The following is a 17808-nucleotide window of genomic DNA, read 5'->3' as shown; positions in this document are numbered from 1 at the left end:
TGAGAGTACAGTGCCATGAGCACATCTAACAATGGAGTTCAGCCCAGAGTTGAAGATCAGGGTGGACACCCTTGGGAGGCTGCCTGCACAGGGGAACCAACCCCACCTGAGCCAACTGGAGTCAGTGGCTTCACTTCCCAAAGTCTCCTGTCAGACCTGCTTGGCTGCTTCCCCAATTCACACAGCCAACCTTGGGTGTATCTGGCTGATTCCTGGCAGAGAGGTTCTGATGGGTCTGCCTGCCCAAATGTCTACTAGCTGGCCCTGTGGGAGACCCCTCAGGACTCTGGGCCATGGCTGAGGCTGAGGGAGTGGGCATCTTCCATGACACTGACCTCCTCATGTATGAGTTTCCTCTCTGACCCTGCCTTCCCTACCTATTCCCCTCCTCAGCTACCAAGGTTATAGGCTCAGCCCATTCCTCTTCTCTTGGTCTCCTGCCTCCAGCACACTCAACCTCACCACCACCACCAACCACCTTGTATATCTCATCTCTTCTCCTACACCCACCTGTCACCTTCCTGCTCCTTAGTCCTGGCCTCTGAGAAGTTTCAGCTTGGCCCTTCCATCAGGACCATCCACCAGACGCTGCTGCTGAGGGACCCATCACAGACTCCAGCAATGTCTTCTTCAAAATCAACATCTGCTTGACATCCAGGCAGGTGAGCCAGGTATAGGGCAAGAGGATCAGCTAGCTTGGGGGATACTGGATGAAGGGCGACACCCATGGGAGGTTATCTAGTAAGTCTGGGAAGTTGGAAACAGTCCCCAGAAGATAAGTACCGTCTCTTCTGAGACACCCAATAAAGAAGTGGTGTCTTGGGTATTCTCATCTTGGTCTGAGTTCAGATCACCCTGTCACTTTGTTGAGGCCTGGAAGGTGGTTCCTGCCCCACTCTCCAGGCCTCTGGAGCATCTGTAATGTGTCCCCAACGTTATAGCCCCGCATGCTATCTCCCGACCTGGCCCCCTGGGCTCTGGTGGGCTGGAGCTCTGCCAACAGAATCGGCACCTGTGCGTGGAAGAGAGTGAGGCTGAGACTGGGCAGCTGAAGAGTAAGTGAGCATATAGGAGATGGGGGTGGGGGGGCTCAACAAACAGGGCCAGCCTGCATGGCCAGGAGCCAATTTTTCCCCTCTCAGAGTCCATAGTCATCACCACAGCTATTTTCAGCATAGACATCTATGTATCACTTGGCATTTTTACACTTAGGTTTTTCCCATCTATTCCCATCCTCATTGTGCAGATGAGCAAGAAGGCAAGTAACTTGCCCCAAATCACACGGCCAGGCCAGGTCTCCGGCTTCTGACATCCTGCTGCACAGTGAGTGTCCTGGAAAGTATTTTCTTTCTACACCCACAGCTGTGGCTTGGCTGGTGCTGGGGTGGACATCACCCTGGTGCTTTATCACCACCACGATAGCCACACCTGTTACTGGGGACCTGCTGCATGTGAGTCACTGTGCCAAGTGCTCCATATTTGTCAACACAGTAAACCCTCCCAGCAACCAACGGGAGACATTGTTCCAATTTTACAGAAGATGGAAAGGAGGCACCAGCAGGTTAAGAAATTTTCCAGAGGTCACACAGCTAGAGGCAGCACTACAACCCAAGTCCCCTTTCTCCTTTTAAAAATTGAAATATAATTCATATACCTCTTTAAAAGGAGAAAGTCCTCTTTCTCCTTTTAAAAATTGAAATATAATTCATAACATACGCCATTTCAAAGTATAAAATCCAGTGGTTTTCCGTATATTTCCAAGGTTGTGCAAATACCACCCAACTCCAGAACATTTTTCACCCCCCAAAAGAAACCCCATACCGATCAGGGGCCACTTTCCATTCTCCTTTCCTCCCATCACCTGAGCAACCACTAATTTCCTTTCTGTCTCTGTGAATTTGCACATTACTCTGGACATTTCATATAAATGGGATAATACACTATGTGGCCTTTTATGTCTGGCTTCTTTCACTGAGCATAATGTTTTCAAGGTTCATCCATGTTGTAGCATGTGTCAGTGCTTCGTTCCTTTGTATATATATAGACATTCCTCCATTGTATAGATATAGATATTGTGTTTCTCCATTTGTAACCCAGGTCCTTTTGACCACAAAGCTGCGAGCTTTTCCAGGTGGTCCTGGGTGCTGGCCACTTGAGCTTGGGGTTGTGAGAACTGTGGCCTCATTGTTTCACCTGGCTCATGCCAATGTTGTCCAGATCGATGAATGCATGGCCAAGGAGCTGAGATGCTACTGCATCAGGAAAGATTCAAGAGGAAGGTTGGCCAAATAGTATGGACACTCAAGACCCCTGGAACTGCCCAGGGGATTCCAGGAGCGTCAGAGAGGTGTTGGGTAGACTCAGACTTAGAGTGTGAGAATATGGAGGTTCCCTAGAGATGAGTTCACTCACCCACTCCTTAATGTTCTTAGTGATGACAGCTTTACCAGTATGACAATAGTGGTACTATTAGTTGTGAAAGCTCAGTACAGAGCCAGCCTGGGGGGTGTGCTCCACACACTGAGCTGGTTAGCTCACTTTCCTGAGCATCTACTGTGCCCCTAACCATCACTGGTGCTCTCTGTGTGGGGGGTTGGGGAATCATCCCCTGCTTCACATTCAGTATCTCATAGCAACCTCACAATAGTACCTTCCAGGTAGCTCTCATTTTTACAGATGAGTAAACTGAGACCCAGAGAAGTGAAGTGACTTGCCCAAGGTTACACAGCTACTAATTGAAACCTTGGCCCAGATGATGCTCAAACCTGAGTCTGTATGCCCTGCTCTGACATGCCTTCTTCAGGGAGCCTTTCCTGCCCCCTCTCCAGACCCTCACCCCTGTCCAGTGCTTTGTCCTCACAAACAGGAGCTGTCTGTTGACAGGGCATGCTTCCATGAGGGCAGGTCTGGCACAGAGTCCACAAATGTTTATCAAAAAGAATGAACAAATGAATGAAGACACCCAAGTTTTTTTAAAGCAAAGAACACTGAGGCATCTCATCTCTTCCTCGGTCCTCTGACTCTCCCACCATCTGAAACAGACATTTTCACAGTTCATCCATTCATGCAGCAACTGCAACGTGAATGAGACAGTAGAGTGCTAAAGTGAATGTGGTTCCAGTTCCAGTTCTGGTGGAGAGTCGGAGCAGGACAGGCCAGCACAGGCTGAATCACACTCTTCCTCCAAGGAGAAGATCGGGGAATCAGGAAGCTATCTTCTCCCTGGAGAAGAGAGCAAGGAGAGTTAGAAGGCTGGTTAACAGCCAGGATTTGGGACTAGACAGTCCTGGGTTCAGTCCTGCTTCTGTCACCTACCAGCAAAATCATGTGTGGGAAGCATTTGGCACAGGGCATGTGGCATCCTTCTGTAGGTAAGGGTACAGGAAAAAGGGCAGCTACAGTTGACTCCACGAAAGCAAACATGGAGGGCAGCTGGTGACAACAGCTCAGTCCTGTGGGGAACTCAGAGAGGAAGCAGCTCTGGAGACCTCCCAAGAATGGGGCTGCTGCTTTGAGGGTCTGGTAATAGGGCTCTCCCAGGACCTGCGGGAGAAGTGGGGTGTGAGCTGGGCCTTGCTGAGTGGGCTGAGAGAGTCTGGTGAGGAGCAAATGGGAAGCTCCTGGGGGCAGAGGCTGGCTATGGGCCAGAATGGGGTGACAGAGGCTGCTTGAACACATGAGGCAAGAATACGTATGTAGCCCCCGGGCAGCCTGGCCTGGCTGGGAAGCCAAGAAAGCAGTTTTCTGGGTACTCGGCAGGCCCAATGTGTGGTTGTGGCAACCTGGCGCCTCTAGGGGGTGACCTGAGCCCATCATGAAATCAGAGTTTTCAACCCAAACAGCATTTCACCTCCTGTTTCAACAGGGATTTACCCAGAGGGTGGAGAGCCAGGGCTGTGGAATCAAATGGACCATGTGATTCAAATCCCAGCCATAGATAATGATGCATTTATTCTGGAACAATGATTGATATCTATGGTATGCTCCCTGCACGTCAGGTATTGAGCATTACGTCCTTTGGTCCTCATGGCAACCTTGTGGAGCGGACATCAGAGGAAACAGAAGCACAAAAAAGGCGAATGACTTGCTCAGGGTCACAGAGCTAGAAATAGCAGAACCTGGGTCCAGGCCCAGAATCGTGTGATTCTGGAATGGGCTCTTCCCAGTTGTACTGTCTCCCTCCCAGCTCAGCCCTTTTCCTTCTATATGAGCCTCTATGTCCTCACCCATGAAATGGAAATGACAACTACACCTACTCCATGGGGATAAGCAGACTAATGGAGACAGTCCAATTAAATGATTTTTCTGTGGAGCCTGGCACATGACGAGTTTTGGGCAAATGGTACCTCTATCATTGCCACACCATCATCATCATTACTACTGGTAGTCTGGAAGCCACCTGAACAATCATCCAATCCAGCCTTCTTGTTGTACAGATGAGAAAACAGGCCTGAACAGGTGTCAGCGGATCTCGTAGCTGAGAAGCAGTGAGGGAGTAACAGAAATCCTCATGAGACTGAGGCCTGCCACCTCCAGCCTCCCGCCCCACATGATAATAGCCTCAGGCCTCCCATGAGTGTAGCCCCAATGGGAGTCCCAGGTGGCACTAACTGAGCTTTGTACTGCCAGCTGCCCAAGATAGAATAATAGATGGAGCCACAGCACTGAGAGTTCCTACAGGTGCAGCTGCCTTGAACTTGTGAGTTGCCCTGTGCAACCTTGGAGACCCCCCACTCCTCTAACCTGAATTCTTCCTATGTCCCAGCCACCCTGGCACCCTATGGACATCACTTCCTTCCTGGATGTGGCATCAGAGCCCCCTGGTGGCCATCCATATCCCAAGCTACAGATGCCAACTTGGGCATCATAGAAGTTCAGCTCAGCCCCAGCCAGGAGCCCAGCTCACATGTGCCTTTTTACCCAGCTGGTTCTGGAACAGCATTTCAACCTAGATGTCGAGGCCCAAACCCTGCTCCTGGAAACACATGATCCCCACCCACCCACAGATTCCCATCACCAGTTTTGTCCCCAGGGTGCCCCAGTTCCAGGATGCTCCTTTACTAAAATGACCTTTAGGATAAAGAGGATCTGATTTTTATGCAGGACTCCGGGTTTCCTTTTGTTTTGCCCTTGGGTTGGCAGGTGTCTACAGCTTTTTGTGATCTGTGCCAGTTTGAGAAAAGTCTGCCCTCCTCCAGGCACTAAGGGGAGTTAGGAAAGCTGGACTCTGAGTAGGATGTCAGGAAAGGCAAAGTGTTGTAATGTAGGGGAGGACAAAAACATGCTGGAATCCACAGGCACAGGCTGGAGTCCCTGGGGACCGGCTGAAACCCAGGTGTTCTCGCTGCTGTTGACCTTGATAATGTACGTGGGATTCTTGGAGAAGCTGTAACCTTTCCACAGAGCTAAACACACACACAGCCTAAAAGTGAAACCAAAGGCTGATCCCAGGAAGATGGGACAGTGGTAGGCCTGCCCCTGGCCCATGCCAATCTGCTTCAACGTGTATGAGTTATAAAAAGGGCTGCTGTTTTGCTTCTTCCCTCCCAATTTTGTACAACAATCTCTCCTGTGGCCCATCCAGGGAAAGGACATCTGAGAAATGTTATTCAGACTCAACAAATTGACATGTTACAGATCCACCACAGCCTCTGAAGCATCCATCATGATCCTTCCAGCTATCGATGTAGGTTTGTCAGTTCCCTAGTGTTCCTGGGCCCTCCCTAACTCCCATTCCCATCAGGGAAAAGAGCCTGAGCTTTGGAGGCCCACAGCCTGGGCTCAAACTCTTGGATCTGCTATTTACAAACTGAGCTTTGAGCCTCAGTTTCTCTATCTGTACAATAGGGATAATAATGGTACACAGCATACAGAGGTAACATAAGGATTAAAGATAATGCATATAATGTACCTAGAATGGTGTGCTCAGGTAATCTAATTAATATTAACCTGATGGAAGCACAATTAATAAATTTCATCTGCACTTAATGAAGTCACGATCCCAGGGTAATTTATTCAGAAAGATGGTTGATTCCAGCTCTGGGACAGATAAAATACAATATGATCCTGGAGACATCTTAAGAGTAAGGAAACATCTGGAAAGTAAGGAAGTACTAAAAAAATGATGAGGGCTTATTGAGAGGAGCCAACCTGAAGGAATTTCCAAGGGCCAAAACTGGTTAAAAAAAAAAGGATCAACAAAATAAATAATGACAGAATTGGGTGATAACTGAGAATAAAATGTTTATGAGTTTATATGGATAATAAATCATTTAATTCAAATAAATAAATGAACATGGATAGAAATAAATCATTGAATAAAGTAATGAGATAGAAAGGGCAACTCTGCCTTACAGTAGAATTCCAATTAATAAATGTAGAATGAGAGAAATAGGAAATCGTCATAGGCAAGCACAACAGTAATGTCTCAGAGTAGTTCCCCACAAGATAGTTAATTACAAAGGAAATATAGTAACTTGATAGTGCAGAAACATGACAGGCACATGGTTGGCATCATTAGTAATAATATATGTCAAAATCATGCACCATGTCTCCGCTGATGTGATGCATCAAGAAGAGCACATCACTTTTGTGATGTTGCCAAAAATATATAACGCTTAAAGTTGATAAATCAAAGGAAAAACTGAAAACTATCACAAACCAAAGAATACTAGAAAGATATGATGATGAAATGCAATGCAGGAACCTGGATTAGATCTTGAGACAGAAAAAAACCTTTAGTGAAGAACTGGTGAAATCTGAATAAAGTCTCTGGTTTAGTTAGTTATAGTTTAGTATCAAGGGTTTGAACATTGTACTATGGTTAGATAAAATACTAACATTAGAGGAAGCTGGGTGAAGGGTAGATGGGGACTTTCTACTATATTTGTAACTTCTCTGTAAGTCTAAAAGTATTTCAAAACGAAAAGTTTAAAATAATTTAACAGGTTCAAAAGGAAGTACAGTGGAAAGTCTCCTATCATCCCATGTCCTTCAGCCACCCAAGTCCCTTCCCCACAGGGGTCAATGTTATCAGTGTCTTATGTTTCCTTCCAGCAACTAATCTAGATTGTGTCTCTGTTGTTTAATCTGTTTGTGATCTTGGCCTTTCACTTCCACATTCCTCAAATGCCTAGTGATCCTTGGCTGCTTCCTCAGCTTTAAGTGATGCACTAACAGCTGAGCAACAGCTCTGGCATGAGTGAGCTTGTCCACTGTGATCCTCATTGCCCAGAATCCCTGTATCCTCCCTGTTTTCACTGTGATACGCCCCACCCTGCCCCCTCTGTGCTGATGTTCCATGGTCCAGGGCCCTTTGTTTTACTCTTTTCTGAGGGTTAGCCTCAGTTTTCTGCTGGATGAGGGGGTACATAATGTCTTATGTCAGAGTTAAGGAAGGATCTAGGGATATCTAACTCTTTTTCAGACTTTCAATCAATTCTCCAAATTTTAGTTAATTCTTCATTCCCACTTCTAGGAGTTTCTGGTGCCACCAGTTTCTGAATCTTTGGGACCCTGCAGTATAAATTGTGTTAATTCTTAGCTTCCCTCCTTATGGCTTAGGATTCAGCCAAGTTAGTAAATTTTGATTCATTTGTGTTCTCATTTTTAGTGTTGTCACCATCGTCTCCTTGTTCTCATGGCTCTTGTGTATTTATACCTTTAAAAATCCCTTAACTACAATGAGATACCAGTTCACACCTATTAAGAGGGCTATTATTTTTAAAAATCCAAAAAATAGAAAATAAGTGTCAATGAATATGTGGAGAAACTGGAACTCTTGTACATTGCTGGTGGGCATGTACAATGGTACAGCTGCTGTGGAAACAGCATGGCAGTTCCTTCAAAACTTAAACATAGAACCACCATATGATCCAGCAATTCTATTTCTGGATATGGACCCTAAAGAATTGAAAGCAGGAACTCAAACAGGTATCTGTATGCTCATGTTTCTAACAGCATCGTTCACAATAGCCAAAAGAATGGAAGCAACCCACAAGTGTCCATCAGGGGATAAATAAATAAACAAAATGTAGTATACATGTACGATGGAATATTATTGTCATAAAAAGAATGGAATTCTAACATATGCTACAGCATGGATGAACTTTGAAGACATTATGCTGAGTGAATAAGTCAGACACAAAAGGACAAATATTGTATGACTCCACTTATATGAGGTACCTAGAGTAGTCAAATCCACAGAGACAGAAGGGAGAATGGTGCTGATGGGGGAAGGGAGAGTTAGTGTTTACTGAGTTTAGAGTTTCATTTTGGGAAGATGAAAAGAGTTCTGGAGATGGATGGTGGTGATGGTTGCACAACAATGTTAATATACTTAATCCACTGAAGTGTACACTTAAAATGGTTAAAATGGTAAATTTTATGTTACATATATTTTATCAAAATTCTAAAATTCCCTGACTGTTTTAGTGAGATTTCAGAAGGGAGCATAGTTACATGCACAGAAGTTTCAGGGTTATTTACAAGAGAGTATTTTATTTGCCAAGTGTAGTCAGTTTTCTGGTTTTATTATTAATTTCTAGTTTTTAAGATTGTGATCAAAGAATGATGTGTGGATTCCAATTCTATATTGGAGTTCATTGACATTTTCTTTGTGTTCTAATGTACGGCCTTTAACAATCATTACTGCTTCTTTAATGCTTGCTAGGTATGGCTCCAAGAATGTTACCTACAACATCTACTGTAATTCTCTTGACCTCTATGTAAGGTAGGGGATTAGTTTCATTTTCCAGATGGGGAAACTGAGGCTCAAAGAAGCTAAGTTATGCACTCCTAGATGCACAGCGAGGAGGTAGCTGAGCTGAATTAATATTAACAAATTAGTGTTGTCACCATCAGGTACCATCGGGGGAGGGTTTGTTTATAGGTTGCCAGGCACCGTACATCAGTTCTACAATTTCATTTCTTTAACAACTTCTCAGGGAGGCCCAATCAGCTCCATTTTCCAAATTGGGAAGTTGTACCAGCAGAGGATGGTTTAGTCACTCTCAGGAGCAACTGAGAGAAGAAAGCAGACCCTTTGAGAAACGGCCTGGTGGCAGTGGAGCCAGGAGAGGGTGAGCAGAATTTTGCTCCTAGAGAAACCAGAGATGGGTGAATGAGGGCATTTGCGGCAGGGAGAGATGGGGGCAGAAGAGGAGTCTCAGGAAGCCTCTAGGCCCCTCTGCCCTGGGGAAAGTGCCAGGCTTGCTCTATTTGGGAAGGATTTGGAGCTGTCTGCCCTCAGCAGAGCCGGCATTGTTAGTGAGGCTATGGACAAAGTCACCTCTTGCCTCCTTCCAGAAAAGATCTGAGGCAACTTTTAGAAATTCATAGGATAAAAACAACAAAAACAGCAAGGAAACAAATTGCCAGAGAGGAACAGAAATCACATAAGAATAATCTAGAAAGAAGGTTGGGACATAGAAAGGCATGCTGTGAGCTACCTGTGTGACAATTTCATCCGAAGGGAAGGGTGGCAGTTAATGTCACCTGTGGGCCCTCTAGTGGGCATGGATGGAAAGAATACTTAATTCAACATTACTTATGCTGGAGTGTGGAGGTAGGGTGGGAGGATGGATTCTGAGAGTCTGTGTGTCAGAAAGAGGAAGGGACTTGCTGAAGCTCTCACAGTGCCAGCGGCAGGTCCAGGGTCATTTTATGACATCACAAGATAGCTGTGCATAGCATGCCATGTGGAACATGGCACATAAAATTATTCCATTTGTTCCCTGCCTACTTTGGAAAAGAATTTAAAAATGGAATAAGCTCTATATATTTAGTTAATGGTATTGTATCAATGCTAACTTTATGGTTTTGATTTATACTACCAATATATAAAATGTCACCATTGAGGGAAACTAGGTGAAGTGTACATGGGACTCTTTGTACTATTTTTGCAATTTCCTATAAGTGAATGAGTAGGACTATGAGGGCATGTATCCTGGGGCTCTGGGACTAGTCTTTCAGCTCTGCCACTCAGACACCATTAGACTTAAGCTCCTGGAGTTGCAGTTTGCTCCTACCCAGATAAAATGGGGCTGATGTGAGGAGCAAACAAGACCCTCTGCATGTACCACCGGGCACATAAACATTCATTGTTGTTTTGCAAATTCAGATTAAATGCCGCCCACTTGTCTAAGCCGCCCTTGGTCCCTCCAACCCTGGAGGAACTTCAGTTCCTGCTCTGAACTCCCATAGCCCCAGTGCATCCCCTATCACAGCACCAATCACATTTGTGTCTGTAGCTCTGTCACTATCCCCAACAAAACTGTAGGTTCAGCAAGGGCAGGGCCTTTGCCTCATCTGTGTGACTATCCAATGCCCAGCCCAGGGCCTGACTCAGAGTAGGGGCTTAGAAAATGCTTTCTGAAGGACCCAGATCCCTGGTTCCTTTGCCTTCCATCCTCTGCACTGTTGTCCTTGGATTTCCTTTTCCTTCCATCTCAGCCTGTGCAACTCTATTCTCATTAGGTGAGGCCTAGCACAAATGCTACCTTCTCCAGGATGTCCTTCCTAAGTAAACTGACACTGTGACTTCTGTCTTGGCAATCTTAAAGCTCTGACTTCTATCACTAGCTTGCCTCTTTCACATAGATTCTCCAGCTTGACACCTTTAGGTCTGTTAGTTTGTTTTGTTGGATAATTTTTCTCTTTCCATGTTACATTCCCAATGAAATTTTGTTTTTCAGTGAGGCTGATGACATTTGCCAATATCATTAGAGAAAGATAACTAAAAATGAAAAATTTATAAAAGGACTTGAGGCTGATTAAACATATAAGACTATATTAAATATTACAACAATTGATTGGATGAGACATATGGACTTGGCTGTGCAAGCTTATTTTTATAATATTAAAAGGTTGATAACAACCTAAGTATACAACTATAGGGATTATTTTTGAGAACAGTGATATCATCTCTACAATAGAATATTATACAGGTATTGGAAAGCACCACATAGAAATCTATTTATTGCCTTGGGAAAGTTTTTACCAATATTTTGATGAGTTAAAAGTACTAAGTGATGTATCAAGTCTCGAAGGATATTCACCAAAATTTTAAAAGTGATTGCCTCAGGACATTGGGATTGCAGATGATTTTTTATCTTTTTTGCTTACTAGTGCTTTTCCGTTTCTCTACAATACAAAAATTATTTGCCCAGTAAGACATTTTTAAAGAGTAGCAATGAAAGTGTTTTAAAGGAGAGGATAAGAAATTATAAGGAGAAAGTTAATAGTACCAGAGTGGGTGGGGAGGTGGACTCAGGAAATGGCAGACTCAGGAAATGGAACATTATGAAGTTCTCCTTGGATAACAGTTCCTTGGAGGATCTGATGTTTTCTCCTAAAAAGAAGAATTTCCAAAGGGCTGCACTGAAGGGCAGCAAGCGCTTGACTAAACTTGCTGTTCTAATTTTGACTCTTTTATTCATAAGTTAAGTGATCTTGAGCAAAACTCTGCCCATCTCAGAGCCTCAGTCTCGCGGCAGCTGATAAGTGGTGAATTCCAGTCGGCTCCGCCCCCCCTTGGCCCCGCCCCGCGGGCCCCACCTCCCGCCCGGGTTGCACCTTTGACCCCACCCCCAGGCCGTGCGTCCACCGGAAGTGCCCGCGCGCAGGCAGCTCACTTCCGCCCGGCAGGTGACAGCCGTGGGGCTCCGAGCAGCCGGCGGCACGGACGCACCGGGAGAACGGGAGGACAAGGCCGCGGACATTTTGCTGTCCTGCTGAGTCGCACCGTGGTGCCTGGAGCAGTTTGGACCTGTGAGTGAGGAAGCGGGGAGTCCGACGAGGCAGGAGAAGAAGGGGGCGGGGAGTCGGGGGTCTGAGGTGAGGGGTTTTTGGGGTCAGAGGTCATGTTAATGACGGGTCGGGAGAGGGGCGGGAGTTGCTTCCCAGGCCCAGACGTGGCAGGGTACTACGGGTTCATTCATTCGCGCCCACTTGGCCGCGGGCCTGCCCTCCAGTCGTCCCAGGTCCGCAACCCCTTCTGGGGCGTCCTCCTAGAGAGACTCCTAGACTTAGGCCCTGAGGAGCCTGCGTCTGGCCAAAAGAGAAACTCCTCTTCGAGTCCTGATTTCCCCCTTCACACTCAGCCCCATGGCCATCCTGAGGGCTCCTTGTCATTTAGGGCTATTTCTTTGCCAAGATTCGGAAAGAAAAAAGAAAAAAAAGTCGAGAAATAGACGCCTGCTCCGGGGTAGACTTGGGCTTGGTCTGTCGGCGTCTGACGGACAGGTTAACTGGGGACGTCTGTAATAATGCTAAAAATACTGATGCAAATGTTTGCTACTGGTTATTGAGCCCTTTCTGTGTACCAGGCGCTGTGCTAAACACTTTACTTACAATGCAGCATGTAAACTTCACAACAACCTTGTGAGGTAGCTACTGTTGTTATCCCCATTTTATCAGTGAGTAAACTGAGGCACAGAGAAGTTAAATCACACGTGAAAGGTCATTCGGGTAGTATAGCAGAGCCAGGGTTCTTACTCAGGTTTTCAGGGACCTGCAAAGTGTAGAGACAAAAGAGGAGCTGGAGCAAGGTTGGGGAGTAGGGGCTATTTAATATCCTTAAATGTCTTGTTTATTTGCATCTATGTAAAGATGTAGCTTTATTGCTTCTCATCTGATCTTTATAAGGGACATTTGATTTACCTTCTTTAGGACAAAACAGCCCTTCAGACTATTGCTGTGATTACCTTTTAGGGCAGGGGTGGAAGTTTTTCCTGACTATTGGAAACTGTGAGACACAAAACAGGCTACCCATGACTCTAAGAATATTCGGAACCTCTTGAGAGTGGTTGAACTGCACTCCTTTTGGACTAAAGAGAGGAACCACATGACCCCTAGGGGATCTTTTGGCCCTAGTGCTTGAAGAACATTCTGAAAACAAGGGTCTATGTCCGAGAAAAGTATAGGCCCCATGGCTTCTTGGCTGGGGAGAGCACATCTTTCCTGGGAGATGGTGAAATGGTTTGATGGCCTAAGAACTAGGCTCTCTGAGTCTGAGACTTACTCCTTTGCAGACATTCATTTGTTCCAGTTCTGCCTCAGTTTCCCTGAGAGCAGCACAAGAAAGACCTGCAGCCTTCCTACCCACTCCTGGTTGTTACAAGACTTAATGAACCCGTGAAGGTTTCCACAAGACTTAATGAACCCATGAAGGAGGACGCCTCAGAGCTGTGATAGAGATATATATATATATACACATATATGTGTGTGTGTGTGTGTGTGTGTTGTGTGTGTGTGTGTGTGTGTGTGTGTGTGTGTATATAAAACAGTGGTAACTTTTTAAACTCTATCTGTTTTTGTTGGGGTTTTGTTTTTTTTTAGTTCCACTGAATTCACAGAAACTTAATATTGTCACCTTATCCCCATCCTTCCAAGGGAGGATTTGAGATGGAGCAGCTTTTCACAGATGGTAGGAACATGAGCAGAGCTCAGAGCATCTGGCTCCCTGTCCTGAGTTGAGCCCACCAGGCTCCTCTGACCTCTTAGAAACAGTCATGAAGAGCAGCTTCACTAGTTCTCAAAGAATCAGATCCCTCAGAGGTTATGTAGAGATTATCTATCAGAGGCTTCACCCTGAGCCGCTTGAAGGGCTCAGAGGTATAATGGAAGAAGCATTCCTGACTCCCCATCAGTCAGCCCTGGATTCCAAGCCCAGCTCAGCAGCTTCCTGGTAGTGTAACCTAGACAATTTACTTAGGCTGGACCCTCCTTTACCTCTGCTCTAAAGTAATACTGGCCTCTACTTTCCTTTCCTTGCCCCCAGTGCTGGTTCAGTGTTGGCTTCAGATGAGGAAATTTATGCAGAGCCTATTGTTGTAGTAGGTGCCTTAACCTAGGCATTTGATGCCTACTGCAGGCTTCTGTCAGAGGAAGGCTGTCACCCCTGTTTTGTGGGGTATTATTTCCTTCTGCAAACAGAGACTTTATATACACAGGACTTATCCCACCCTTCTCTTTTCACTTCCTAAAAGTGTTTCAAAACAAGTTCAGTCTGTGGGTCCTGCTGGCTTTGGGCTTGGACTTTCATCTTTTTCTAGTCATGAAACTGTTGCATGTCTTAACTGCTCACTTCCCAGAAAACCCCCATGCCTGGCACCAAAGCCTGAGGTGCTGACAGTGAGCAAATATGGCTTAGATATGGGTTTTGCACTTTGGTGTATTTCTAAAAGCTAAGGGGACACATGTGTTACTTGAAGATGTTTCTTTTTCTCAACAGGTCTTTTGGCCTAAGATAGGTCACTGATAAATCATCACAACCAAGAAATGGTTTTGTGTTCTTTTTATTCATACAGAGTGGAAAAATAATTCCAGAGAGAAAATATCACTTGAGCAATTGGGGAATCCTTTTAAAAAATCCTGCTTGAATATCTACCAGTGGCTCCTCTTTGCCCTCAGGCTAAAACACACATTCCTTAGCATGGCTTTGAAGACCTATTGGGCTCTGACCCCAGCCTGGCTCTTCTGCTTCATCTTTCCTACTTCATTCTTCCACCTCCCCTCAAGCTGCGATCAAACTCCTGCTTTTCTGTAAAGTCCCAACTCTTTGCTTTATGCTGTTCCCACTGCCTAAACACCGTTTCCTGTCACCATCCTTCCTTTGCTGGACCACTACTTGGTACCTCCCTTGTGATCATTCCCTCTACCTTGCAGGCTTGAACTAGATACCCCTTTTTGATGTTCTGTGGCACTGATCACAGTGAGTTGTCATTGTTTACTTGGCTGTCTTATAAGTAAACGGCTCTTAATTCTTAGAGAGGACTTGTCTTAACTGTCTGTGTCTCCAGCACCTAGTAAGGTGTCTGGCACATGGTTGGTGCTTAGTAATTGTTCAGTAAATGAACAAATGAATGAATATTACACTGAATTGTCAGGATTCTTTGACTCCTTAGGAATTCAAAGCACATTCCAGACGATCTCTTATCTATCCTCCCATCACCCCGGGGGATGGGGTGAAATCTGACCAGATTGTAGGATTAATTATTTTTGAACTACTGTCTCTACCACCCAGCCAGCCACTAGTGTGCTTCAGGGCCTCCAAAGACCTGGGGGTTGGGGAGCAGCAGGGAGGTACTGGCAGTAACCTCTCCCTATATAGTAGTAATAGTTGCTAACATTTATCAAGTACTAGGTGGCTGGGCACTCCTGAGGCCTTTGTATATATTGACATGTTTTAGGTTACAAACCCCTCAAGTATGTGACATTGTAATTTTCATTTTACAGTAGTAATATGTTTGTTCCTGTTATGTTGACCACTACACAGTATTTGCATGGTTGTATCGTTGTTATGTTGTGTAAACCCCTAGAAAGCCCCCATCCTACCTGCTGTGGCCAGCTTTCCTTTCCTAACCTCTTGTTCTTGGATTGTCTCCTGTTATTTAATGGAGCTGAGGAGCTGTGAATCTGAACTCCCAAGCCTCATGCTTTTTGGGATTTTAGTCTTGGGCTTGACCTCTGCCCTTCATTAAGAGGGTCTCTTTGAAATTAGGAGACCGCTTCCAGTTAAGATAAGAGTGTGGCTGGTTGATTCCAGAATGCCCAGAGTTCATTGCAGCCAGGATGCCTTAGTCTGATCCCCCCAGGTTACCATCTCTGTGGACTTGAGCTGGAAGATGGTAGATTTGGAAATCAGGTCTCAAAAGCTTTAAAACCAACCTTTCATTGTCCACTTTCAGCACTGAAAACCTTAGTTTCAGAGTTCTGTAGAGGAATAGACTTGGGTGACACAAACTTTTTACCACACCCTAATTGCTTTAGTGGTCTTAAGCATATTGACAGCAGAATGACAAAATTTCATTATAGCCAGCTGTCGAATCTGCTTTTGTGGTCTTTATTCTCTGACCTCTAAGGGCTGGATGGCTGGATGTTGAGACACTGAGGACAGAACTTTATACATTGAACATTTCTTTCTTCCTTTCTTCTTTTTCTTTGTTCTTTCTCTCCCTTCTTTTCCTTTCTTTCCCTCCTGTGTGCCTGGCACTGGGCTAAGTGTGAGGATAGGTAAACAAGCCAGACAGTTTCTGTCCTTTGATCGCTTACTACATTCTAAAGGGGAGGACAGACAGAGAAGGAATAGAAAACAAATATAATAATTAGAAAAATGGATAAGCCATGAGGGAAACAGAAGCATAGCACCCAGCACCTGTTAAAATGTAAGTCAGAATGTTCAGAATTCTCAGTGGCTTCCAGCTCATTCATAGTGAAAGCCAGAGTCCTTACCTTGAACTGGAAGGCCACTTCTATTCTTTTCTGACCTCATAATGCACTGCCTCCCTCATTGCTCACTCAGCTTGAGCCATATCACCTTCCCGCTGTTCCTCAAAGGCCAGATACACTCCAACCTTTGCATTATTATGCCTAGACAGTGTCACATATCATCTTCTCAAGGAGGCCTTCCATGGGTACCCTCGTTAAATTTTAACCTCCCCCTCCCCCACATTCCCTATCCTCCTTCCCTGCTTTCCTTTTCTCCATAGCGTTTATCACTCTCTGAGATACTGTATGTTTTACTTATTTATCTTGCTTATGGTTCCTGTCTGCCATTAGGATGTATACTCCATGAAGGGAAAGATTCTTGTCTGTTTCATTCACTGCTACATACCCAGAATGTAGACCTGTTTATGACACGTGGGAGGTGGTTAGTAAACATGAATAGGACTACTGGAAGTGAGGACAAAAAAAATTCCTACTTAGTGCCTGCAGGGATGGTATCTTTAAAATGATGTAATTTGAAGGATAAATTGGAGCAGCCACTCCAGAAGCCAAACAGGATAATCCAGGAAGAGGATCAGTAAGTACAAAGGCAGGGAAGAGCTTGCTAGTTAGAGGAACACAGAAGTTCTGTGGGCCTGGAGGGTTACAGGCAGAGGGAAGGGCCTAGCCGTGTTCACATCATAGCCGGTGTCAACCCCCTGTATGCTCCTCCCCCAGCATTTGGACTCACACCTCTCTGGACACTGTGAGCTGATGCCTATGGGAGCAAGGGGTAGTGGTCTGGCCTCACCAAAGGAAGTAGCCAAAACATTTCTCCCATTAGAGATGTTGCCACCTGATCTTCTATTCTTTGCCCTTTCTCTTCTCTCTTATCATTTATTTACTTGCCTTATATTTATTGGCTGTAAAATGGGCTGTGGGGTCTGGCATTTTTTATTTCGATTTTGCCAAAATAGCTTGACAACCAGAGCAGATGTATTTCGGCTCCTGGCAAACCCTGTGATGGAACACTGGGAAGCTGCTCTCTAGCTCAGGTTGGTTTACAAAATGTGAAATGTCCCCAAGAGGAGAGCCGAGCACTAATCATTCAAATATTTTTTGAGTACCTCCTATTTGCCAGGTACCAGTCTAGGAGCTAGTAGTGAACAAAATGAACAAAATTCTTGTCATCATGGAATTTATATTATAGAGAGAGAAAAAATAGACAATATAAATGTATTTTATAGTATGCTGGTGATACATACTTCGAAGAAAAAACAAAGGGAGGAAAGAAGGAAGTGGGGCATTGGTTGAGGATGTGTACAATTTGAAATAAAGTGGTCAGAGAAGGCCTCTGAAGGTGACATTTGAGCCAAGACTTAGGTGAGAGACTTAAGCCACGATTCTATTTGGAGAAAGAGCTTCCCTGGCAAAGTGAACCATGCTTGCAAAGGCCCTGAGGGGGAGCCATGCCTGTTTTGTTCAAAGGTCAGCAAAGAGGCCCATATAGCTGGAACTGAGAGAACGATGGGGAGAATAGTGGGAGAAGAGTTCGAAGAGGTAATGGTGAGAAGGATGTGTATGAGAGAGACAAGGGGTTAT

General features: G+C 45.2%; 1 protein-coding gene across 3 annotated transcripts in view; it reads left to right on the top strand.

Moving 5' to 3' along the window:
* Nucleotides 1-11612: 11612 nt before the first annotated feature.
* The window catches only part of AP1B1 (adaptor related protein complex 1 subunit beta 1), a 46837-nt gene continuing 40641 nt past the window's right edge, over nt 11613-17808 (top strand). For 2 of the 3 annotated variants that reach the window (XM_039861940.1, XM_039861938.1), the window contains exon 1: nt 11613-11769. The gene's annotated coding sequence lies outside the window, so the exon portion shown is untranslated. The remainder of the gene's footprint in view (nt 11770-17808) is intronic. The other variant, XM_039861942.1, reaches the window with a different exon arrangement.

This window comes from Pteropus medius, unplaced genomic scaffold (genome assembly GCF_902729225.1).
Source record: "Pteropus medius unplaced genomic scaffold, Ma_sr-lr_union100, whole genome shotgun sequence".
In the NCBI taxonomy this organism is placed as follows: domain Eukaryota; kingdom Metazoa; phylum Chordata; class Mammalia; order Chiroptera; family Pteropodidae; genus Pteropus; species Pteropus medius.
Note: the sequence above shows the minus strand (reverse complement) of the source record. Positions and strands in the feature narration are given on the sequence as shown.